Raw genomic sequence first — 25711 nt, 5'->3', positions numbered from 1 at the left:
ATCTTGTTCAAAAAGCCTAATACACAATGAAATCAATTCACCAAGTTAATAACATTAAAGATTTGTTTTATCTTGTTTGTTTTATCTTACCTACTAAAAAAGGTTAACAAAAAAAAAAAGATTTTATAAAAATATAAACCTCATATTTCAGCATTCAATCATCTCTATAAAAAGAATGAGTCAATAAAGATACATTCCTGATATTTATAATGCTATTATTAATCTACATACCACAGTACATACCACAGTATGCACATTAATCTTTTATTATTAATAGTAAAATTCGGACCGATTTGCCCATGGCTGTCGTTGCTAACCATGCACTCATTACACTGCGCTCTCCACAATGACAAAGAAGTTTTATTAGCTAATGTATTTCCACCACAGAAAAACGCTTGCTGAAGCTCTGCTAAAAGATTTATTTACGGAGAACAGAAAAAACACCCAAGTGTTTGGGTGCACGTGCACTCCCATACTGAAAAGTTTATGAGCGCGCCTCCCGCGAGCGCGTATAATGAGCGCGCTTCCCGTGCGCCTAATCGCCTATTTGAAATAACGACGTCGAGCGCGCAAAAGACGCGATACGTGAACTAATCAAGAGACCACCTTGATATCGCTTCTGTGCACGGCACCTTCTCAGCAAGCAGGGGCGCCATTGCCAATAATTGAATCGAAATGATAAAAAACAGAAAACCTTCGCGGCACAGAAGATTTTTTTTAACTGCTCGTGCCGCCCCCCATGTGACATGAAGAGATGCCGCCCCGGGCGACTGCCCGGTTCGCCCGTGCCTAGAACCGCTACTGCTCCACTTTTTTTTTTTGGAAATAGGCTCATTTTACCATTCCCCCAAAGTTAAACAGTTGTGTTTTACCGTTTTTAAATCCATTCAGCCGATTTTCTGATATTTAGAAGAATATCAGTAACCAGACAGTTTCTGGTCTCATTGACTTCCATAGTAGGAAAAAAAAAATACTATGGAAGTCAATGAGACCAGAAACTGTCTGGTTACTGATTTTTTTCTAAATATAAAAAAAAAATCGGCTGAATACATTCGAAAACGGTAAAACCCAACTGTTTAACTCGGGGGGAGTGGTAAAATGAGACAATTTCCAAAAAAAAGTGGAGTATCCCTTTAAACATTAATTATTGACATTCAATATTATGTGTTATCAACACATTGTCAGCAAATGCACAAACAAAAATCCTCTAATGACTGGTAAAAAAATGGAAATAACCGTAACTTTACAATAGCTAATTAAACAAGTTTAATGTTTAGACAATCCCACAGCTGAAAAGATAAAGAAACTACTGTATAGGCTAACTCAATAAGTGAACAGAAACCTATTGTCAAATTACGTATACGTTGACCGCATTAAATGTGATCCTATTTACATTTGTTCATAGCTAAAAGGGGTTACGTTTTAGATGCTGTCAGTATATCCAAAAGTATGCTTCATGAAATATTACGTTACACAGAAAGCATTTAAATAGAAATGAAATGTCAAACACCAGACAATAAAATGTTTGTGTCTATTACATATTTTGTCCTAATGGACACAGCCATCTGCTAAATGTCACACATCAAGTGGAGGGGGGGGGGAGCATTCCAGCGCTTCTTAATTAAGTAAATCTTCATAATGGTTGTTAATCCACTGTACTAAGGTTTAGGGCTCAAAATACAGGCTTACAACTGCTGTGGCTGTTTGTCATATTGAGTAAGGGTGAGAAACTAATCCACGGGGAGTTTTTAATACTTCAAAATGCTTATCTCAGGTCTTATCGCCACGTTGATCTCCAAACCCAGATGTAAGCAATTCAGCCGATGCTTTCGTGGCTATCACTTCATATATAAGCATTCGGGGAGGGGACAAGGCAAAGGAACTGTGAGTCTAGGTCCATTAATCTGTGCCATCTGCCTTGCATGCCATCTGAGTATTTGCATTTCAGAGAGAGAGAGTGTGTGCTCGCGCGTTTTTATGTGTTTGTGTGTGGGTGAGTGAAATTATGGAGATTGACATGACCACCGCTTGACATCAAACGAATGAATAAATCACAGTTAAAGTTCTCAACGCATTTACTAAATTATCTGAAAGAATGACTCTTAAGTGATTTACAATTTACTCTGCTCATTAAGTCTCGGTGAGTATTGTTAAGGGAGGTTAACATGCTGTGCTGTGAGAGGTAAACATGTAAAATCCATTTTTCCTGCTGCATTGAGAGCAATTATTCACCATTTCCATCTGTCTCTTCTCTCTCCTTTACTCCCAGTAGAAATGTGCAACTAATCGCACGGTAAAACACCATTTTTCTGCTATACGGCCCATGCAAAGCATAGTCTTTGTTCTATATAACTTCCTCCAAATGCTACAAAACACAATGCAACATTATAATGAACAATACGTGTCCTGTTTTTCCATTTGTGACATTGTGATATTGGTGTAAAACTTGTATTAGCTGATGTGGGTGTCTAACACAATACTGTAAGTAATTAGTTGCCTGTGAGCTTTAGATAAGGAGGAAAAAAGCTTGCCTTTGATGTTGATTATGCGTTATCTTAGCATAAAAGTGATGGAATTAAACGCCGCTTGTTCTCAGACACGAAAGGGAAATATCTACAGTCTCACGTACATTCTCCGCCTATTTTCTGAGTTAAACGGCAACTTCTGATGCACCAAGCAATCAATTTCTCTTGCAGCCTTATCAGTCGCATACGCGAGACTGCGCTTGTTTTGTGGACGCAGCGTTGTGGGGTTGACATGCAACGAACGCTTACGGCAAAGCTGTAACACGGGCAGGACGATTACGAATCAAAAGAAGAAAAAATCAGCTTGATAAGATGGCTGGCAAACAAAATGAAAATCAGCAGCTTATGCAGAAACATGATAATTTCACATCATCATTAGAACGGGGGCTGATTGACTCGCTGTGTAAATGTTGAGCTAAACAAAGAAACAAAATAAAAGATCTATGCTTAAAACAAAACCAAATGGGTTTCTTGAAAGGCTGGACTGGACAATATCAGCATATCAATAGCTAATAAAACAAAAGAGGAAACTGCCTTTAGCTACTGACGCATTTTATTATTGGTTTTTAAAGTTTAACTTAATTTATAACTGCTGTACACACAAGTGTAGTCATTTATATACCTTTCATCTATCGTAGTTTCTAAAAAAGTGCTAAGATATACTGTATTGGAGTACTGGAATGTGCTTTGGGTGGTAGTACTGTATATTTAACAAATAACAAACAAAATCTGACTATTGAATCTATAGAATATATCCACAATAATTGAATTGTGTTTTGTGGAGAAAATGCCATCCTGTAGCTCAAACAGAACATGTCACTGCAAAACTGAGGTCATTGGTTCATTTCCCAGGGAAAGCATGAACTGATAAAATGTGTGCCTTGAATGCAATTTAAGTTGCTTTGCATAAAACGTGTCTGCCAACTGAATAAAAATAAGTACACCCCTATATTTAGTAACTGGTATTGCGTGAAAAATCAAGCTTTAAATGTTGTTTATATGTCTATTTTGTGTTTTTAATGTGCTCTAAGTCAAACCATATACAAATTCATTTTATTTGCAGTATTTTCTCTTTTTTTATTGATGAGTATTTTCTCCTTGAAACTGCAGTGAACCAAAGTCTCAAAAACACAGTTTGAAATCGCTGGTGTTTCTGCATCAACGAGTGAATCTCTGAGCTGGTGTGAGTGAGTGGAGGCGGAGCTAATTTGCATATTCATAGAACCGCATATGCTAAATGAGGCAAGGTTGTAGAGTTACATTCAAGCTACATTAAAGGGTTAGTTCACCCAAAAATGAAAATTAAGTCATTAATTACTCACCCTCATGCTGTACCAACCCCGTAAGACCTTCGTTCGTCTTCGGAACACAAATGAAGATATTTTTGATTAAATTTGAGAGCTGTCTCACTACCACATTGGCTGCCTAAGGGACTGCCTCTTGACGGCCCAGAAAGTCAATGAAGAAAATGTTTAAATATCCCATGTGTCTACAGCGGCTCAACTATAAGTTTATCAAGCGACGAGAATACTTTTTGTGCGAAAAAACAAACAAAAATAACGAGTTTATTCGACTATTCCTTTTCTTCCTTGTTGGCCTGAAACGAGACTTCCTTAGATTTCCACGACGCATGTGCGAGAATTGAACTGAAGTAGTTGAAGGAGATCGCAATTCTCGCGCATGGTCGTGGAAATCTAAGGAAGTCTCGTTTGGTAGTGTGGTAGTGAGACAGCTCTCAAATTTAATCAAAAATATCTTCATTTGTGTTCCGAAGATGAACGAAGGTCTTACAGGGTTGGTACAGCATGGGGGTGAGTAATTAATGACTTAATTTTCATTTTTGGGTGAACTAGCCCTTTAAGGCATGACAGATTTTCTTTCTTTCCTTAACATGTCATTTTGGTGATCAAAGATGAGTTTTGAGGGATACAATAATTGACTACAGGGGGACTTTCAGTATTTCACATATGGCATTAAGTAAAACAATTTAACTAAGTTTACAAGTACCTAAATGCAAATTAAGTAACTAAATCTACAAATCTGCAGTAAATACAGCAGGAAAAAGGTGAAAATGCAACCATATATTGTTCATGTCCCAATACATGATGGGAACACCCGTAAAAGGAAGTTGGGTAGGTTTTACTAAAAGGGGTTATTGAACTTTTTTTGTTGTCTGAGGTCAAGTTATCATGTTTGCTTGGTTTTTGCATTCAAAAACATCAAAATGAATAAGTAATAGGCTATTTTGTACCCTAGTTTTGAGCATAGCAGAAAAACACTCGTTTTTTATGGGCGTCTCGCACTGAAGACTTGGAAGTAAACACCCACTACTGTGAGTGGATAACAGTTTTGCATATTATAATGAGTTTCAACTCACCCGTCGATGAACTTGGGGGAAATTGTTTTTGAAAAAAAGCTTTTAATGGACTAACAACGACAGTTCTGAAACTTACAGGATATTCTTATAATATGATGACCTCCTAAATGTCAAAAGCTCAATGAAAATGTGATTTCTCAGTTCATCACCCCCTTAATTGTATGACATTGATATTTACACCTTAATTACAAGCTTAAATTGAGTACTAATATATAATTTACTTTGTTCTTGACTGAACTAACTTATTCAGGAAGAAATTGCATTTTATTTTCTGTAGTATTAACTCAACCACATAATATTTTTTATAAGTGTTTGACTGGAATATTAAACAATACATAATTTCTAGTAGTTGTTCAACTCATTTATTCACATTACGTCACAATAATCCCAAAAAAGTTATTAAATGGTACAGAATCTAAAAAAAAAAAAACTACAGAAAAAAAAATGAAGCTTTTAAGAAAGGTGTGTGTGTGTTTGTATTGTATATGTTTTAGTTTGTCAAAAGTCTAAAATAGTCTTATTATTTCCAGGTTAAAATTTTATTTTGAATTCCATTTTTTTCAAACTGGTCTCAGGCCCCACAAGCTGTAATATGCAGCAGATTTATTGATTGTTAAAACTTTGACTAGCAAGACTAACGCTTTTAGAGTAGTGTAAGTGACAGCACAGACTGTCTTGTTGAGGGACAGAAAAGCATAACGCCAGTACACAAGCATAATTCACGTTACTGTGAAAAGTATTTAGTGCAAAATTGCTGGTATGTACCAGTGAGTACCGCCCCACTTCTGTGAGTATACGATGCCCTTGGGGATCAATAAAGGGCATTCATCCATCCATTTCTCTAAATCAGCGATTCGTGGATACGGCCATTGAAACATGATATAAATCTGCAATCCAATATCTTATTTAAAGCCACAACCCTGATCCTCGGCCAGATCAAAGGCCATATTCGTATAAAACCCAACAGGCCGGCCTATAAAGATCAGCAGATTATTGCTAGCGATGCTAAGATAGTGGCGACTGGATGCTGCGGTGGATTATTGAGTGGATTAAATGAATCTAGGAGATTAAGACTAAGATGCTGTAAGTATGTGTGTCTCTGTGTCACATGCACTGTGTCTCTTCCATAATACTCATGTTAAAGAGATGCTAGCTGGTTTAGTGAGCTTAAACACAAGCTCATTTATCAGCACTGCAGCTAACTGACACGATTAAATAAGCTAGGCTAAATATGCTAATGCTATCGCTGCCACACTGTGGTAGTACAAGATAGCAAATGAATCACTCGATTTTTACTTGAAAGCTATCAAAAGCATTAGGTAACTATTGGATCTGGATGAGGTATTAAGGTCAATGAGGAGAAGTAAATAACCTTACATCCATCCATCATTGTTACGATACAAAACCTTTAAAATGAATCATGTAGATACATGAATACGCATGCTATTTTAGGCCAGACTTAAAACACCAAATTGTAAATATTTTACTTGAATAAAACACCATTATGTATGTAAACAAAGTAGCTGTATAGTAGACCAATAAGTATGAGTAGACCAATATTACATGTACACAACATGGAACTAAATTAATACCATATTCGCTCCAAAGCGCCATTATACAACCATATAATCCATAAAAAAAACATATACCAAATATTACCAAAACATATTACCATCAATTACTACAGTACTTTTTGTTAGTGATCCCAGGCTACAGTACCAAATGGCAAAATCCTGATCTACAGTGCTAATCTGAATGTTGACTGACCACATTCAAACTTTCAATCTTCACAAAAAAGATTTTAATCTCTATTGATTGAAACCAACCGGGTGTTTATACACTGTAAAAAAAAATATTTTCAAGATTTGTTATCACAACATATTTTATTTTGTCAAATCTTTATAATAATTTATTTAGTTGAGATAACTTATTATTTTGAGTTTCTGATGATTAAATTAATCTCCTTCATTGTATTAACTCACTTTTTCCAGTTCAATCAACTTAAAATTTTAAGGCAACCCAGGTCACTTACTTTTTTAAGTTAAACCAACAATATATATTTTTTTTTTTACAGTGTAATAACGTCAGTGATTTACTATTCATGACTTCCCATTTAATCTGTAATCAACAATACCTGCCAATCAACAGCATTGTAAATATTAAATTGCATGGTTAACAGGTGCATTACTCTAAAATAGCTGAAGACCAGACTTTCAGACAGGTTTTCCATCTGTGCTTTAAAAAAATGACATCTGACAAATTCCCGTAACCCATCGCTTGCCTATCTACAATAATCACGGAGCAATATGTGCTTCCAGTTTTATTAAAGATTTAACTCAGATCACAGATGGATTTCTTTTGGTGCACGGGTTCTTTTTATAGTTTGTCAGGTAAAATGAAATTGTCCTTTTTAATCTAAAAAATGTATGATGTATGCAATGGTGAAAATACCAGGAAAATTGGATGAAATTCCACTGGATGGGATTTCAAAGTGACAGCATGTATCTTAAGCGGTGTGCCATATATCTTCTAATGTCAGTGACAAAGCTATCTTGTGGCCGTCATTATCCTCAAGAGACCAACCTCTAGGAAAAGCATCACTGCGGAGAGAACATGGCACGGTCAACCATCTGTCAAGAAGCGGGATTACTGATGTGTTCTGTGAATGATGAGAAAAACAAAGAGGAGAAACCTCATGTTAATGGAAACAGCAGTAATTTTAAAGGTACAAGTAATCATGTAGAGGACTGACCTCAAAGAATAAGAATAGCAATACTGTGAGAAGTCAATATGGATTTCTGGCAGTCTGTCTGGTCACACTTCCAGGCTTTTAAAAAAAAAGAGAGGAAGACAACGAAAACATTTAAAAAAGGATAAATTAAACTATACATGCACGCACTCACACACACATTTGCCTAACTGAGAAAAAAAAAACTTAACAAAAAGGAACTGACTAATTGCAAAGCAAACTTCTCCTCCACTCAAAGCACTAGTATAAGTCAAAGTTAAAAAGTACTGTTTTTTTTTTCTTCTGAAATGTAATTAAGTAAAAATAGAATATTCAGTTTAACTTGCGCTCCAGTAATGTAAAGATCTCCCAAAGATAATACTCAAATCTTGTAATCAATTCACAATACTAGTATTTTATACTAGTCTATAATTATTGTAGTGTGAAAGTAAACTAATATAAAGTGCGAGCGCGAATCTATGCTCGTGCGTGGAATATTGCGCACGCTCTTAGATACACGCTGCTCTTGTAAGTCTATTGAGAATCGTGCATTTAAAACGTGTTCAGTGCAGTCGCGAATCTCTCCTCTTCCCCAGTCAATTTTAGGGTATGGCTACGTCCACATTAATCCGTATACATTTGAAAACGGGGTTTTCGTTTAAAAACGATCTCCGTCCACACTAGCGACGTTTCAGTGTGGATGAGAAACTTCTAAATTCACTTTACTGCGCATGCGTGAAACTTCACAAAAGCTCACTGAGATGATACAGATGGGAAAATAAATAATAATGTTATTGCACAATAACAGGATCATTTTATTTAGCAAAATATCTCACCATCACTGATAATGTTATGAAGTGGGAGGATAGACGAACCCAAAAGCAGACTGATTGCTCAACACAGAATTTATTCAAGACAAAACAGAAAATAAAACCCACGAGGGGGCAAAACAAGACTGGGTAGCAAACACTAGACTTAGACTGAGGTCAAGACAGGAACAATACTAAGACACGAACAGACTCTAGATAAACAGTTAACTCAAGGAATTACTCACTGCAAACTTCACAAAACATCAAACAGATCTCACGGCAGGTTTCACACAATGAACCGACACAGGACAGCAAACACAAGGGGATTATAAAGGGAACACTAAAGACAAAGACAGGTGAAACTGACTAGACAATAATCACAAGACTAGGATAACAAGGGGGCGGGGTAAGTTAACGAGACAACACAAGCACATGGCCCAAACAGGCCATGCGCTTGCACACAAAACATGATTCTGTCATGATCCTGCCTCACGACTAGAGAAAAATCAAAGACAAGAAGGCAGAATCATGACAGATAAGTCCAGGTCGCATTAAGTCACTATATGTTTGGCCTAAAACGCAACTGCTCTCCTGTTTTGACGCAGGACAGCAAATGTGAGTAGCCTACATTATCTTTGCAGTACTGTGCTATGAAGAATAGCACATATTTAGTGACATAGAAAGTAGCCTAACATATTTTAGCAACAGTGTAAAAATGAATAATACATAACAAGCACAATACATCCTTTAGCGTCATATAGAACGCTATATGACAAAACGGCGCTATACTACGCACATGGCACCCGTTATCGTTAATATAACACGTGCTGTGAGGGCTAAGTTTAGGTGTGGGGTAGGGTCTGCGCGTCATATTCACGCTAAAGGATTTGTGACGTCTTGGGTTTGCGTGTTATATTAACGATAAAGGGTGCCATGTGCGTAGCATAGCGCCGTTTTGTCATATAGCGTTTTATGTGACGCTAAAGGATGAGAACGGGATGGATAAACATGGATATCTATTTGGTACTACATGGATCACATGATGACTAAACTTACATCATCGTTTTGAAATACCTCCGGTTTCACTGTCCATACTACAACGCAAAAACTTTGGAGAGCGTTTTCTAAAAGATACGTTTTCGTTGACTTAAAACGGCATCTCAGTGTGGACGGAAGGCCAAAACGGAGAGAAAAATATACGTTTTCAAACGAAAACGTATTAGTGTGGACATGGCCTATAAGAACGTTTTCATAACGTTCCCATTAACATTCAAAACGTCTATTTTTTTTTAGACGTATTAATGTTCTTGCTTGGTTATAAGAATGTAATTAGAACATTAAGAAATAACAATTTTAGGTTATACTGGGCGCTATTCTAGTCTACAATATTAACTAATGACAATAAAATAGACCATCCAAAGTAAATTTATTGCAGTAATTCATCTCTCAAACAGTAGAAAATGCTTTGAACACCTGATTACGCATGACAAAAAAAAAGTCATAAACCAGAAAATCGAACGAAAAAAAAAAGTGATATACAATTTTGAAAAACCACCCAGCATTAAAATGAATGATTCAATTACTCATTGCTGAATCAATCAGTGTTGTTGAATGAATTGGTTTTCTAAATTGTTCAATTAGACATTTCATAATAGTTTTGTTCCTGAATGATTCAGTATTTCTGAAATAATGATTCACTCAAAAACTCCTACTGGAGTAATGATAACCTGTGACCTCCATCTGCCAATATGTCCCACACATACAACAAATATATGAAATGAGCTTACAAACCAGTACACAGACCATTTAGAGTTCAGATCATAGTCGAAATGAAAACAAACTGGGAAAAAATAAACTATTAATACAACTATTAGTCACTCTCATAAACACTGCAAAAGTCTGTCTTCATTTGCTGTATCCCATTTCTTTCTCTCCCCTCAAGTAAAGTCCTGGTGACCATTTCATGAATTCTCCCTTCATTCTTTATTTCCATCAGTCACTCAGTTTTGCCACCCAGCACCCCTCCAGCTGTGACTGTCAATCCCAAAAATGTCAAGGGGAAAAATGGTCTGACCTTGTGTTTCTTCAAAGATCCAAAACATCAATCTGTTTTCAGTGAACACACTACATCAACATTAATCATCATTAAACTCAAGTAACCTGAGATGCATGGCTGTTTATTAGAAAGACCGACAGAAAGAAAAGAGGTAACATGGATCATGAAGTGCAGTCTTAGCGTATGTTTGTGCTGACAGACTTTGCTGGTACATTTGAGACCAGAGTGAAATCAAGAGACAAGAGTATTTGCACGACAATGCGGAATCAGATTCTTATTATGAATGACTTATCATTACACACTATTTTTTTGTTATTTAATTCAAGTGTTTAATTCTTTAATCAAAGTAACTTCCCTTCACTCTTGCAGAAACGTGTTTACTGGCGTGAGGGCGGGACAACCTGTCACTCAAATGACATCACAGCAGTAGTGATTCAAAACCATAGTGATTCAATGATAATCAATTCCCAATAGACAAAATCAAGTCTAGCCCAATATTTATTTCTTGTTTGAGAAGCTATTTCACTCGCCAATACGTTGCACAATAGGGAACAAATACTACAGTACCACGACTTCAATTTCATGTGATTTAACATAGTGGATATATGCATTTATGGATCATATATGCACTCTTTTAGATCTTTCATATTCATCAGGTAACAAAAACTGAAAGGGAGCAGGTTTCAGCTAATTTTTCCATAAACTTGTGGAAAAAATATGTCTATAGTTGTTTTTTTTTATTAATTATTAATACAATTTTAGTGATTACTACAGTATTGTTACTTTTATGGTAGTTTTAGTTTGTTTTAGTAGGGAAAAAAGGTAGGCCCATAGATTACAGTAGTCTGGTGCTGAGGGATCTGATCATGTATCATACAGTGTGCAGGGGAATGTGTTGTTTGGCAATACACTGGTCAGACAACACTTGTTGTCATGTCATAACTTAACTCAAAGATTGAGAACAAATGACAAATGAGAAATGACACAGGCACGAGCATCCATCCATCCCTGTGGGAATGAAGTAGAAAGGGTGTATGTTGCAACTGACCAGGCAGCATCTATGCCCTCTGGGTAGGACACAACTAAAGGCCATTTTACACCACAAGCTACCAGTTCCTTGCCATTTTGTCATGCACATCCCTGGAAAATAAAAATATTTCAACGTTTTGCGCCTGCTTAGTATCATTAACCAATAATAGGTGATTTTATTCACAGCTACCAACAGCATGTAGCTTGTATGTGGATGAATAAATAATGAAGATAAAAGTTTATAAAAAAATGAGTGCCGTTTTATGTAGTCAATTTTGACTTTCTTCACATCACATTTTCTTTTCCTATAGAACATACATTAAAGAAGATATTTTGAATTGCATAAGGGTGATTAAATGATAACCGAATTATTTTTTTTTTTTTTTTTTTTTTGGGTGAACTACTGTTAAGAGTCAGTAAAAGTGATGAGGAAACATAGATGTGATCACTCATTCAATCGACATCAGATATTCAAAATGCTATGGTAAGCAAGATAAAATTTTTGGTTAATTAAAATCGAAGTACATGCAAAGTTTGCTAAATCGTCAAGAGGCTCATCAAAGATGAACAGATCTGTGATGGAGTGAACTTTACCTGACTTACAGGCTCTGACATTCAGCTTCAGTCTTCAGTGACTGGCCTTTTGCTTTATCCTATCCTAATTGGGCTTTCATGTGTCAGGGAAATGATATTGGATGGATGATGATTGCCTTTTTCAATGTGGTTATCTGATTGCTTTTCACAAATTAACAGTGCTTAATGGTTTAAATTACCTTAAATTTAAGTGAGTAGGAAGAAAACCCCAAAACTTATGCCCAGACGATGAATTAGTCTGGAGCCTCTAATGTTTTATTTTAATGTCTTTTCTTCAATTGTAAAATTTAGATGCCAAGACAATTATAATAATTTAAGAAAATTACAAACAAATTAATGCATTTCTAATTATGCATCAGGAAGGCTCTTAATGTTTAAAGAGTGCAACTGACACTGCAAACTGACAGTTTGGGTGACTAAAAAGTTGCATCTAATTAAACTATTTAAGATTATTAGAATTTGTACGAGCTCAAACACTTCATTGTGTTCCTATCAAAAATTAACATGACAAACAGCCTCATTCAGAATGAAGAGAGATCACAATGTGTATTCATTTAAAATTTAAGTGAGTGAAAGAGAGAGAGAGACAGACTGTCAGTGAGCAAGCGAGTCAGTGAGTGAATGAATGAGTGAGCGAGTGTGTGAGTGAACGTGTGAGTGAATGAGGGAATAAATGAGCGGGGGAGTGAGTGAGTGAGTGAGTGAAGAGGTGTAAGTCCAGGTTCAGAAAATAAATGTCCTCCTCAGTATTTTGTTTCAATTACCTGGATGTGATAATTAGCACAGTTTTTCAGACAGGAGATAATACAGCGTTAAGCATTAGAACTAATTAGTGAAATCAGCTGGTTGAGTTCATGGGTGGAATAAACATATGGCAGGACTTTTACTTTCTGACCCCTGGACTTTACACCTCTGAGTGAATGAGGGACTGAGTGCGTGAAGGAGAGAGAGACTGAGTGAGTGAGTGAGTGAGTGAGTGAGTGGGTGAATATATGTCATGATCTATATGACATGATCTATACATATATGTTCTGTGTGTTTGTTCTATTATTTATATATAATATGTTGATGCTTTGGCAACATTGTGTTACACAGTCATGCTAATAAAGCTATACTGAATTGAATTGAGTGAGTGAAGGAGAGAGAGACTTAGTGAGTGAGGGAATGAGGGACTGAGTGAGTGAATGAAGGAGAGAGAGACTGAGTGAGTGAGGGAATAAGGGACTGAGTGAGTGAATGAAGGAGCGAGAGACTGAGTTAGTGAGGAAATAAATAGAGAGAGAGAGACTGAGGGACTGAGTGTGTGAATGAGAGAGAGACTGAGTGAATGAGGGACTGAGTGAGTGAGTGAGTGAGTGAGTGAAGGAGAAAGAGACTCAGTAAGTGAGGGAATGAGGGACTGAGTGAGTGAGTAAGGGACTGAGTGAGTGACTGAGTGAATGAGGGACTGAGTGAGAGAGTGAGTGAGTGAGTGAGTGAATGAGGGAGTGAGTGAGTGAGTGAATGAGGGACTGAGTGAGTGAGTAAGAGACTGAGTAAATGAGGGCCTGAGAGAGTGAGTGGGTGAGTGAATGAGGGACTGAGTGAGTGAGTGAGTGAGTGAATGAGGGACTGAGTGAGTGAGTGAATGAGTGAGTAAGGGACTGAGTAGGTGAGTGAGTGAATAAGGGACTGAGTGAGAGAGTGAGTGGGTGAGTGAATGAGGGACTGAGTGAGTGAGTGAGTGGGTGAGTGAATGAGGGACTGAGTGAGTGAGTGAATGAGTGAGTAAGGGACTGAGTGAGTGAGTGAGTGAGTGAGGGACTGAGTGAGTGAGTGAGTGAGTGAGTGAATGAGGGACTGAGTGGGAGAGTGAGTGAATGAGGGACTAAGTGAGTGAGTGAATGAGTGAGTGAGTAAGGGACTGAGTGAGTGAGTGAGTGAGTGAATGAGGGACTGAGTGAGTGAGTGAGTGAGTGAGTGAGTGAGTGAGTGAGTGAATGAGGGACTAAGTGAGTGAGTGAATGAGTGAGTAAGGGACTGAGTGAGTGAGTGAGGGAATGAGGGACTGAGTGAGTGAGCAAGGGACTGAGTGAGTGACTGAGTGAATGAGGGACTGAGTGGGTGAGAGAGTGAGAGAGTGAGTGACTTACTGAGTGAGTGAAGGAGAGAGAGACTGACTGACTGAGTGACAAACAAACTAACACACACATTATGTACAGCAAAGGAAATGAGAAATAGAAGCAGTCACAGAAGTCACAAGAAACAGTTGTGATTGAGTGTTATAAATGGTGAGGAGGATAGGCAAGAGGGGATAAAGTGAAAAACTGGAAAGGGGAGGGATGCATGGGGAAAAGAGGAAAGGAAGAAACAGGGAGAGTGAGAGACCAGAGAGCAGTTCATTAGTGTCCAGGTTGAGTGTTCTCAGAGTGCCATACGAGACGATCTGAGGGTGAGGAAGAGAAAACCACCTGACAGAAATGTCAAACGACTTCAGTCCTCAAATGAAAACCAGCAACTCAAAAGGCTTCATAATCAAATGCCACACTGACCTGGAGTCTCGGAATATGTTTCTTTCCCTTTCTCTCTTTGATTATCATATAGCATGGCAGTATATATATACTGTATATATATATATATATATATATATATATATATACACACACACACACACACACACGGCTGAAAAATGAGAGACAATCAATAATAAAATGAAATAGTATTTTGTCTAAAAAAAACTAAAAGCAGTAATTTCAAACGCTAAAGTGGCATCACAACTTTATAGTGTATAGTAAAAGTTAATATTTATGTTTAGATTTGCTAAAGATTACATTAAACAGTGTTTTTAAAGACTATCTGCAAGTAAGCATTAGATGACAGGGAATAATCAAAATATTAAAACAGAGAAATAATTTAACAATTAACTAACAAATAATATTTGTTGACCAAAAACCCTAAAGAAGACCATAAACATAAAAAAGTTCGGAATAAAACAACGATTTATGTTTTAAAGAAAATAGCTTACTATTTCATGTTTAAGTCATTGTGTTACTTACCATTTCTCTGCAAATGTTTGTCAGATTTACTAGAATTTTTTGAGTGAAAACTGTTTCTATACCAATGTATTTTCAGTGTATTTCCATCTTCCTAGTTTGTGTTTTTTTTTTTTTTTAAATAGTTACAAAACCATAACTTATATTCCTGAGCCTGTGGGGTGGGGGGATGGGTGTTCGGGACAAAACATGTTTTGAGGTGGGCCTTATATCCAATACAAAGGAGGACCTTGTTGCCCCCCTCCCGGCAAGAACACTGGGTAACACTATTTCTCTCTCTAAGGGACTGCTGCGCTGTTGATGTCTGAAACTTGTTCAAGCCTCAGGGCTAACTACTTTAAAACTTCTACTTATCTAATTAAAGTTATCAAAACGACGCACACACATTTAATACACACAACAATGGTTTCACGCAGCAAATACAGCACAAATATAGACACACCAAATGGGGTCTCATTAAAGCATTAATATGTAGAGAGATTTTGATGCAGCGTTTGTTGATGGTAAAAGAGAACGGCTGATGGCGGAAAACATTTTGTTCTCTTGCCTGCAATGTTTCCTGCAATTTTGACGTAGCAAAGAAACGTTCTAGTAGCAACATTATTCTTTAAAAACACGAAAAACCAATTTAACAGATACAAATGAATATGGATCAGTAACAGTGAGAAAAGAGGGGGAATGGATTTGAGTGTTTTGGAAAACCCTTGGATGCAAATGTAGGGAAAAAAAGAAAAAGCCCATCAGAAGATCTTCACGTATTAGGAAACAAATCTTCGGAATGGACTTGTATTGTGAAAGGTCATAAATTAACAGAGGCTTCTGGGAAGTGTTTTAGCTTGTGCTTGGCTGAGTGTTTTCTTTTTTCCCCCATTTGAGTTGTATGATTAACTAACTCATCGCATAAATAAATCAAATCAAAGTAACATTTAAATCATCCAGAGCTCCACTAAACACTCAGAAAGGTCCCCCGATGGAATTCCCATCTCTTAACCATTCTGACACAGATGGAGATTTTTAGTGATTACAGACATTAAGGATGTTAGTATTACCAACCAAACTGGGTCAGAAAGCTTTCTGCTTCTAATGCATGCGTATGTCTTCCATATTTGTGATTCAGAGAGAGGAAAAATACCTTTTTTTTCTAGAATAAATGGAGCTATTTTCATATTCAGGTCAATATGGGGTCGAATATACATAATATGCTTAGAAAACACCAATTGTTTTTAAATTTAATGAGTAACAGATTTCAAATTCAAAGGCTACATTTGAATGTTTTTTATTTGTTTGTTTGTTTGTTTTAAGAATCATGGAAACATATGATTACATTACATTTTAGGTTAATAAATGTAAGAAAAGATTCAGTCATCAGACTCAGCAACAAACACATTTTTTTCCCATACAATAAAAAATGTCATAATCAATTTGCATAATCAAATAAATTAAAGGTGTGTGACAAAGTCCCCTGATGGCAGTGTAGGCCGCTTTGTTTGTTTGGTTCATATTATTTCTATAAAAGTTAGTTTCTCACAATTTGGTAACTTTTTTCTAGTCTGAGGTGCACATTAGACTGTTAAAAAAACACCAAGAGATTTAGTTCTTTATTTTGGTATTTCATAAATCATTAGTTTTATCCTCATTTGCAAAACTAACCTTCTGGGTTCATGTCTGCAGCATGGTTTCCGGGGGTGGGTGTTAAGAGGACGGGCGGCCTTCCTGTTCCTCATTTTATGCCATCCCGAAGAATTCTGGGTAGTGTAGGCATAGTCCATTTCTCAATGGGAGCAGGGGGTTAATGTTTCATGTTTCATTGTGCTTATGTTTATTGTTTGTAGAAATGTATTTGTTTATTATTTGTATTACTTTCCTTGTGTAATTAAGGTTGATGTATTTTGAATATTATTTTCATTTTCAGTGTAGTTTTATTATGTATGTGAACATTATTTAAATTCCCTATTACTGTTAAATGGTTGACCCTTTCAGTATAAAGGTGTGAAAGCAGTTCTGGTGAGGGACCTCCGTGAGGAGGGTCACCTTCAGTGGTTTTGTTTGTTATTTTTTTATTCGATATTCTTTATTTGGATGAGGGATTGATCAATAAAGATTTCACTGACTTCACAAGGGGCCATGTGTAAGAATGTGTGAAAAGCTTATAAAAAATAAATAAATAAATAAATAAAAAAAAAACACTTTTTCCCTTCCCGATACCTTGACTATAAAACATGAACAAATACATACAGTGAACTAGAGTATTTTTATTATCGAGTCGACATACACAGCAATTTATTTTTTTATTTATCTTAACCCTCAAACCGTATTCAGTTTATAGCCCATAATCCTGTAATTGTGGACAAATGTGGGCACAGAGTGTGATCCTAATTTTTATTTATTATACATGTTATATCACATGTCTTCGATAAAGTTTTGTCTATCCATTTCTGGTGTTTTTCTTTTTCTTTTTTGTTTTTTTTAGGGGTATTTTTGAAATTATTTAAGTTTTGTCTATCCATTTCTGGTGTTTTTTTTTATTATTATTATTTAAGGGGTATTTTTAAAATTATTTACTTCAAAAAAGTACCATATTTTCGATGTAAATTATGCTTATTTTTATGGGGGGGGTTTTTGTTGAAATTTTTTAACTGCATTAAAATATAATTCCAATAAGTTCTTGGAGCTAAAACCTAAAGTTAAAGTGACTTTGTTGTCACCTGGTGTCTTATTTTGGCTTATTTTACAATGCTAAATTACAGTTTTCCCATTCATTTCTATGGGTGCTCATTTTTGACCCAAATACAAGATTAAGGAGGTTTTTTATTTTTTTCCACTCTCTTAACATTGTAGAATTGAGTCACAAAACAAATTGTGTGTGTTCAGGTCAAGTCTTGTACCGCTCAGATAAAGGGACTTTAAAAAAAAATAAATAAATAAATCAAAACTATTTTGCCCACATTTGTCCAGAATACGGTTTTAGGGTTAAGTGAAAAAGTACTTGCAGCCACACATCTAATACTTCAAACTGAAAAAGGTATTTTAGATTTACAAAATAACTGTATAAAAAAGTGCAACAAATCAATCTAGGAATCTAAAAAAAAGATATATGAATACCAGTAATATAAGAAAATAACCTCTTTAAAGTGTAGAAAAAAAAAGTTAAATACATGGCATTTCAGTTTTGTCAAACACGATCATTTTATGGGTTATAAACATGTGCCGGTATAACATTTTTATGCTGTGGTTAATTGATTGAGCTTTTATCATGATATACGGTATTATCACAATATTTTAATCGCTCAAGAGAAACAGATGGATTGTGGGTATAAAAAAAAAAAAAAAAAACAGGAAAAGGGGTCTAGCAACACCCCTGGTACTTTAAGTACATTTTACTAGAGAGATAAATAGAAAAAAAAGAGCCCACAAGAGTATATTAGTCTTATTTAACATTCTAAATTGCATTGTGGCTGTCCATTTGATATGCTGTCTCAGCTTTCTGGTAGAAGCAGAAGCCAAACAGGTACAGGTCAACAAAAACAACCTCACTCGTGTCTAACTCCATTTTTTCCCCATGCAGTCTCAATGGAAGTCTTCTTTGTATCTCTTTTCGAACCTCTTTTATTCTCTCTTTTTCTTTCATTCTCTCGTATAAGAAACATGAGCCGTTCAGTTGCATGCTAGCAAAAACCACACTATAACACCGGATTAATATTTAATGACACCATGGTCCAGTATCGACCAAGCCATGCCATGGAAACACACACACACACTCTCTCACTATAAGGTGGAAATGTCACGCATAAGCATCCACGAAATGAGTTATAGGCACAAGAACATTTAGACATCAGCCCAAGGCAAATAAAGTCATTGCAAGTGCATTTTGATAGCTGTTCATGCATTTAATTGCACTAAACAAAGACTTTTGGTATCAAAAAGATCCGCTAAACAACCATCATTATCTTTGTTGTCACGGTTGTGATTGCATTTCTGAATCTTGATTGTTATTGAGTGAGTTCATTAGCTTGTTTAGTAACAAGGGCTTAACAAATGTAATTGTGTGTGAGAGCTTTACAACATTTATGCATATATAAATATGGGATGAGACGTAACAAAGTTTCAACCTTTTCAGTTTAACATAGCACTTTGTAGCACTTTTTTAACATTCTGCATGCTTTTTTCCTTAGCAGTTTTTATTATTTGTTTTATTTTATACACAGGTTCAAAAGTTCAGTACGATTTATTTATGTTTTTAAAAAAAGTCTCTTCAGGTCACCAAGGCTGCATGTACACTGTAAAAATGAATATGCTCTATCTAATCAAAAAATAAATAAATAAATAAAAAATGTGGCAACAGATTACAAGCAATATTATTAATTAAATGTAACAAATTAGAATTGAGTTATAATTAATCAAATTAATTCCTTAAAAGTTAACCATTTAAAATGAGTAAAACTTACAACAACAACAAACAAAAACATACATTTAAGTCACCATTATGGTGATCTGTGTTTGTTTTAAAATAACAGTTTTCTCCTTCAGTGATTCTGCATGTTAACATCAGGTGTCTTCAATGTCGGCAATATAAAATAAATAGTTCTTAATTAATCTTTGACGTCTGTCTGTTAGCGATATATTTTTGTTAAATTTTTTGGTGTAAACTTTACTAATTTAAAATTACTTTTAAGGAATAATTTGATTAATTATTACTCAATTCTAATTTGTTAAATTTAATTAATAATATTGTTTGTAATCTGTTGCCACAATTCTATTGATTAGACAAGGAATATTCATTTTTACAGTGTATAATATCCACGATAAAGTAAAAACAGTAATATTGCCAAGTATTTTTACAATTTAAAATAACTGTTTTCTATGTATATATTTTAAAATGTAATTTATTTCTATGATGATCATTACTCCTAGTCTTCAGTGTCACATCTTTAAATCATTGTAATATTCTGATTTGCTGCTCAATAAACATTTATTTCTGAAGGATTATGTGACAAAGAAGACTGGTGTAATGATGCTAAAAAATTGCCAAATTTGCCATCACAGGAATAAATGACATTTTATAATATATTTAAATATAAAACAGTTATTTTAAATTGTTTAATTTTTTTTTTGTTTTTTTTTTTTAAATCAAATAAATGCAGCCTTGGTGAGTATAATAGACTTTTATAGACTATATATATATCTATATATATATATATATATATATATATATATATACACACACACACACACACACACACACACAAGTTATATAGCTTATGAGTCATATGTGAATGTCTCTTGCTTTTCATCAGACAATCAGAGCTCATTACAGAGTCTTTTGAAGCATGTGCTCAGAGTATGATGCTGGCTTTAATGAGCCCCCCCCCCCCCCCCCCCCCCCCCCACACACACACACACACACACACGCACTCATGGATAAATAGAGAGCTCTTTGCACACCAGTACCCTTTACAGCATCTACAATGCGCAATAAAAGTCTAACATTAAACTACAAATATTTGAACAAGGAGTGAATGACAGAAGCAGACAGACAGAGAGAGAGAGAGAGAGAGAGAGAGAGAGAGAGAGAGAGAGAGAGAGAGAGAGAGAGAGAGAGAGAGAGAGAGAGAGAGAGAGAGACAATGGATGGTTAGCAGTAACCTTCTAAGTTTGTGATTTGTGTTTATTAGTGTGGGGTTTTGCGCGCCCATGGTGGCGTTTGGCTGAAAGAGCAGGAACAGGAAATAGTGCAGATGGTGCTGACTGACTCTGGCAATGCGGAGAGCAGTCATGCTGATCAGAGCTAGTGGCAAAAACACCGGTCACACACACACACACACACACACACACACACACACACACACACACACACACACACACATAACAATGCTGAGCATCACACAATTCTGATGTTACCCATTGTTGTTTTAAAAGAGCAATTCTGAAACTTTGCCCCCTAGTGGTGAGGATTGGAAGTCTATGTTTGCTACATTTGCATATTCATTTGACAGATTAACAAAAGCATATGCTTCCAAATTCTATATTTTCAGTAATATTTGCACTTACACTGCATCAAAGCAAAATGATATGACAAAACCACCTGCAAGGTTTATTGAAATATTCACCAGCACATGCCTTCTGTATTTAAAATAATAATTTAATAAAAATAAAGGAACAAATTATTTTATTCAGCAAGAATGTCTTAATCTGATTAACAATGACAAAAAAAAGGACTTGTACACTCTTTAAAAAAATTATATTTCAAATAAATGCTGTCATTTGAACTTTATTCATCAAGCAATCCTGTAATAAGAGCATGAATGTTTCTTTAAAAACAATATATAACCTATTGAGGAAGGATATGGGCAAGGTTAGGGACAAGTTTTGGTAACACTTTATTTTAAGGTGACGTAGGACACATTGCTACATACATACTATAGGAATAACAGTAAATTATGCATATTTACAAGTAACTATAACACTAAACTAAACCCTAACCGTAACTCTATTGCAAGGACATGTAATCAATATTACTACTTATTTAAAGATCAATGCAACTACATTAGCTTAAAATAAAAGTGTACCAAGTTTGTTGGTATGGACAGATTTAAAGTTTGGTTAAGATGTAAGGGAAGGGTCAATAGCGTAAAAATATGTGTAACTACAAACAAATACAGTATATTACAGCTGTAATTGAGGAATTTTAGATATAAGTACATGTATGTACATACATACAAAGCATGTATGTACACAATAAGTACATTGTATCAAATCATTAATTTAATTTAAAGTTGTAAAACATGAAAAAGTGACATGGTCCATGGACATATGACATGTCCCAATATTGGTTTACCTACGTAAAATTATGTCTCTTTACACATAGATCCTCACACAAACATTCTCTGATTTCAATTTTTTTTCTTACAGCTGTCTTTATGTCAAACGTGAATGATTTTGCTGAACAGAATTACATTGTTTTTTTTTTTTTGTGGCTTTTTTATGGGGTCAGATTCAGAAACATTCAGATTTGTCCTTGCGTGTGTATGTGTGTAACACTGGACCCGAGCCATCAACATTTATGCAGTATGGCAAGGTGAGAGAAAAAACATCTGGTGTTTCTGAAACTGGCTGAAGAAACACTGGTCACAAGCCACAGCGACCTATACACACACACACACACACACACAATACAATGTCTGGACTGTAAAACCAGTTGTGGGATGTCAGAATAACTTACAAACTCCAAACTCCCACAGAAGAGCGAGAGCTATCTCACACTTGGGCATAACCACCCCAACCACCCACACACACACACACACACACACACACACACACACACACACACACACACACACACACACACACACACACACACACACACACACACACACACACATATCCATGGAGAGAATTCATTCAGCATCATGGTCCAAACCTTTCAACAAAACCAGCACCTTCAAACTCGCTCACTGGTTTCAGAAACAGCTCCCTGGGTTGCCTGCTCCACGGCTGTCTCAGCAGTTGAGAGAAGCTTCTCAAAGATGTGCAGACTTCAACAAAGCATCTCACACACTCACAAGACAAGCAACACCATCTGCATGTGACAGACCATCGACTACACATCTAACCCCATCTGAATTCAGATCCTTTTCATTTCGCCTCAGTGCAACTTCAGAATATCACCCAAAGCCCGTCAGATATATCCCAGGTTAAATACTTTGGATCAACATAATATGACATTTGGACCCATTTTTACTTGTGTATTTTTATATACCTCAGAGTAGGATTTTAAAGATTTGATTGGATCGTGAAAAGCGGGTATTCAATTCCAGAATGTGCAATCAATTGCTGAGAACTACTCAGTGTTACCCCTATAGTTTTAGGAGGGCTACATAATTATATATATATATATATATATATATATATATATATATATATATATATATATATATATATATATATATAATTTGAAATAGACAATCAAATCGCGATGTAGACTAGTGTGTGCAAATATTAAACCACAAAGACTATTTAAATACGAATTCTGCTTGCCTTGTTCCATGTGAATGAACAACGCAGAATGGTGCAGCCGACGCGCAGTTTTATTTATCACACACACACACTGAAGCACGTGACTCTTGCGCTGTTTTTTTTTTTTTTTTTTTTTTTTTGTCTATATGAAGACAGAAATGCATGAATTTCTTCTCCAGGCTCTAGAGATCCACTCTGAAAGTCATTTTGTGATCATTAACCGCTTCAAACTATCATCATGACATAAACACACAGCAACTCAAAGGGTCTTCACGGCAACCCGTCAAAATAAAAGTTCGGTTTAACCTGACATAAATATATTACTGTTGTAAAGTAGAATATAGATGTGTCCTAATGTAATAATACACTAACACTAATCCAAATAAATTATGAATAATAATAAAAAAAGAATATAAGGAATAATCCGTTTTTTAAATTTGAACAGTAAAGCTCATTGTGCAGCATGCTTTTACAAAAAGTTTATGATAAATAATACATAATTGTGTTTTATGGTTTCATTTTATTACCAACAAAAACACAACACAGAATTAGTGTGGATTTTTTTTTTTTTTTGCATATATATATAATTTTTTTCTTTTTTTTCTTAAATGTTAAATGTTTAATTGAATACATAATTTCAATTAAATAGAAATGCTCTTTAAAAAAAATAAAAAAATACAAGGGAAACACTGCTACTTAATAAAAATAAGTGTAGGAATCTCACCAGGAATTAGAAACAAAGGGATGAAAACTAAAACCAACCTATTTGCAAAACATTAAAAAAAAGAAATCCCTTTCAGCCTGAAATTAGTTAATAATGCTATAATTTCCTGATAACATCACCAACAACAACAATAAAGCAAATTAATCAGCACAGCTGTTTTCAACATTGATAATAAATTTCTCTTGAGCACCAAATCAGAATAATGATGCTAATGGCTGCTGAAAATGTTACATTTACATTAAGTAGTGGAATGGAAAAACGTGTTCTGTGTGAACAGTCCCTTGATGACTGTCAACTTTCGACGTAAGTTGATGCATTTCATATTGCTTGTGCGTTGACATAAAACAAACCACAATCCCACGTTTACACATTTTAAAATGTTGATTATAAGCCAGAGAGACATACAGGGCACACCTACAGGACACACACGCACGAGCGCTGAGCCAGAGGAATGCACTCATACTCATACAGCAGGAAAGCCAAACACACAGTGTACCTCAGGGCCTTTGCCTTTCACACACACAGATCACTAAAGGCGGTGCAGTTCTGTAGTCAAGGGCACAGGAACGACTCGAACTCTGCCTGCAGTGTTGTTCCCCTGTGGTCATCTCCAATATTTTGCATGGGAAACCAGAGACATCCCAAACAGACAGTGTGTGCCCGTGCTATTGTCTCCCGATAGCAAGGAGACGCTGCTGTGAATGTGAGATTGTTCAGACTCTTGCCATCACAATGCACAGCAAACAATGGTCTCTCTCTCCCTCTCTCTCACACGCTCATCTTACAGTCATGAATTTATGCTGCGTTCGTTGATTATTTTAGATATCTCCCATGGCTGCAAGCATTACAGATGCACACATCAAGATCATTTGCTGTACTCCGTGTCCTATTCATAAACTAGCATGTGACCCGGAGGTTAGCGAGAGCATCACGCACACATAAACAAACTCCCTTTATGAGTTCATAAAGAATTTATACGCACCCAAAGGCCACATTTAGCATCGACAAACATTTACCACTCAGAGCAAAGGGTCATTAACTCATGACGAAAGTTGGAATAGGAGCTAATTTAATCTCGTTGATCTTGCTAAAGATAGACGGAAATAAAGGGAGCTAATGTTTTAAAAAGCAAAGGTCAAACTCCAGCAAAACCCAAGCGATGAGAGTGGGAGCCATCTAAATGCATTCCCGCCATCTTCACGGTCGGTGTTGTTGCTCCCAGGCTACAATATTCAGCAAGACGCAGTGACTTTAGTGAGAGAAAAGCTCTAATTTAGAGTCACCAAACAGTCTTGGCACAAGAGCGAGCTAAGAAAAACAACAAGTGACTTTTGGATTTGGAGCCATGTGTGTAAGCAGTGTTACTGTCTAGAAAGCCATTTGGTTTGCCAAGAAAAGCTGTAATTAGGTTGGCAATTAACCCCACTATAAAATGCAGTTTATGATTATTGCAAGCCCAGACCAGCACGCTTAATACAATGAACCATAATTAATAGGAAAAAAACATGCATGATTTCATAAAGCGAGCCTGAAAGTAAATCGACAGCAAAATGAACGGCAGCAGAAGCGATGAAAACGTCCCCGTGCATACATTAAATCTCACAAACAAGTCTCTGACAGCATGTCCTGATGGCAATAAATTCTACATTTCAGCCACACAATCACTTCATGAGGGTGAGCGCAGTAGACTTCCTGTAGGGCAGCGCAGGAAGAGCATGCCTAACGAACCTGCATCATTAATGCAGATAATTATCATATATTACTGGAATTAGCATGAAATTAGCATGGCTTCAGTCCCCCTGAATGTTCCGAGACAGGCAAAAG

General features: G+C 35.9%; 1 long non-coding RNA gene across 3 annotated transcripts in view; it reads right to left on the bottom strand.

The window, feature by feature from the left end:
• LOC120481160 (uncharacterized) overlaps positions 1 to 24641 on the bottom strand; it is a 275415-nt gene extending 250774 nt beyond the window's left edge. For 2 of the 3 annotated variants that reach the window (XR_016169034.1, XR_005623270.2), the window contains exons 1-3: positions 16801 to 17056; positions 7655 to 7729; positions 7486 to 7561 (exon numbers count right to left, since the gene is read on the bottom strand). This is a non-coding gene — a long non-coding RNA (uncharacterized LOC120481160). Of the gene's footprint in view, positions 1 to 7485; positions 7562 to 7654; positions 7730 to 16800; positions 17057 to 24383 lie in introns of those variants that run through there. The other variant, XR_016169035.1, reaches the window with a different exon arrangement.
• Positions 24642 to 25711: the final 1070 nt, after the last annotated feature.

The sequence above is a fragment of the Pimephales promelas genome, chromosome 6 (assembly GCF_988280905.1).
Source record: "Pimephales promelas chromosome 6, fPimPro1.hap1.1, whole genome shotgun sequence".
Lineage (NCBI taxonomy): Eukaryota > Metazoa > Chordata > Actinopteri > Cypriniformes > Leuciscidae > Pimephales > Pimephales promelas.
The sequence above is the reverse complement of the archived record's forward strand: the minus strand, read 5'-3'. Positions and strand labels throughout refer to the sequence as shown.